The sequence below is a fragment of the Myotis daubentonii genome, chromosome 5 (assembly GCF_963259705.1).
Source record: "Myotis daubentonii chromosome 5, mMyoDau2.1, whole genome shotgun sequence".
NCBI lineage: Eukaryota > Metazoa > Chordata > Mammalia > Chiroptera > Vespertilionidae > Myotis > Myotis daubentonii.
This window is the reverse complement of record NC_081844.1, coordinates 16,735,856-16,737,727: the sequence shown is the minus strand read 5'-3', so window position 1 is coordinate 16,737,727 and position 1,872 is coordinate 16,735,856. Positions and strand designations below refer to the sequence as shown.

Sequence of the window (1,872 nt, the reverse complement as noted above, 5' to 3'; positions counted from 1 at the left end):
GCCCACACCCGTGAGAATGGCCCCTTTGAGCTCCCAGCTCAGAGGTCACAGAGGCTCTGTTCCTCTGTGGGCCTTGGACCCAGGACTTCCTGCTGCCCAGGAACTGCTGGCTCAACAGAGCCCATTGTTCGTGGTGGGGGCCGGGCTGGAGGCCCGGGGGTAGGGGTGAGGTGGGAACCACTCAAGGGCCTGGCCAGTGACTAGCCTTGGCGGTGATCTTAGACTCCCTTGTGGGGTTCCAAACAGCAGGCTTTCCACCGCCGGCAGCCAGGGACACCCACAGAAAGGCTCGCCTGTGTTGTCAGTATTGAGAACAGAAGTGCCGTGCTGGCTGGCCTCACTTCACGGCTCCTGCCACCTTGTCATTTCCAGTTCCCTGTAGCCCTGGGAGACAGGTGTCCTGCATCAGGGTGGTCCCACTCTGGGCTCCAGACCTAGCACTCCGTCACCACCTGCCTTCCTGCTTCTGTCTGAGTCACTGCTCTCCCAAAACTCCTCTCTGCTCTGACCCCTACCTCCCCTCACCCCCATCTCCTGGCCTCTCAAGCCAGAAGACTTAGTCTCAGCTCCGCCTTCTGGCCTCTTCCCAAGAGAGAGCCCTATGACCTGTCTGCATAGAATAGTCTTTGTCTCCATTTCTTGTCCCAATTTTCATCTTAATGGCATCCACTTTCACCCTCGGAAGCATTCCCTTTTAGAAGATAAGTTACATGGCCAGCCTCCCTCACAGGCACGCTTAGCTGCTCACACCACTTCCTGCCTCAGGCGGCACCCCTTCCTGGCCACGTGTGGCACTCCCCTCACACCCCTCCACGCCGGAGAGTGGGAGCCAGTTGGCAGGTGTGATCCCATTGAGCAAATGAGGCCGATGAGAGCAGAGTGTGGTAGCAGCAGAACTTGGACTATGCAGGGCTCCAGGCCAGGTTTTCACTAAACCAAGCCATCTTCCTGATCACAGCACCCACATCTCAACTGCAGTCTGGGCTGCCCGCCTGGGACTTAACCTTTGCTGTCTGCCATTGTTCTTGAGTTGTTCCGTGTCTAGTGGGTTGTTTTGTGGCCATAGTCCCAGAGCCCAGGAACTGTGGCTTCTCCTTTTCTGGGCCAAGGTACAGAGGACACGCTCCAGAAGTCCTTGCATATGGTGATGATCTTTCCTTTAGTGACAGCTCTGCAGGAAACATGAAATGAAATAGTGGGTCAAATAAAAACTAGAAGAGAAGGAGAAAAGAAATGAAAAGAAAAAAGGAGAAGCTGAAAGGCAAGTGTTTCACAGCACTCCTGTTACAACTGAGACTATCTTACGTTGGAAAGCCAAGTTTGATGCAGAATCCTTGGAAATTAAAAAGAAGAACAAACAGGAAAAAAAATAAATTAAGTGGTAAACAGAGACCTGAAGCGATCATAATCTGGTCACAGCTGATATCTGGTTCTCAGAGGACGCTAGAAACACTGTGTAGGGAGATGAGTCTTTGTTCCAGGAAATGAATGAGTTGGAGCTGGAAGATGAGGACGATCCAGACCACAGTCCGGCTGACCCAGAGCGACTTGACCCATTGATGGACCATCCTCTCTGCAGAGGCCTGACTGCCACAGCATCTGTGTCTATGCTGAGAGGGTGTTGATTTTCCTTTCTTTTTTTTCTAAGAAAAAATAATCATTTTCAGGAGAATATTCTTCTGAAAGCTTTCATCAGTGAACTTAATAAACTGACCTTAAAATTTTTAAAAAAAGAAGTCCTTGCAAAATCATTTCAAGTGGTGCTGAGTCCTGCAGTGTTAGGGGGCTGCCCAGACGCTGGAAAGCCCTGCTCAATACCAATGACATAGTGGCAGCTAGGGGAGAGCTCTCTAAACTGCCTGCCAGTTCTGC

The 1,872-nt window shown here is 51.4% G+C and overlaps 1 pseudogene; it reads left to right on the top strand.

The window, feature by feature from the left end:
* The first annotated feature begins 1,141 nt into the window (after positions 1-1,141).
* Positions 1,142-1,625, top strand: LOC132234483 (RWD domain-containing protein 1-like; annotated as a pseudogene).
* Positions 1,626-1,872: the final 247 nt, after the last annotated feature.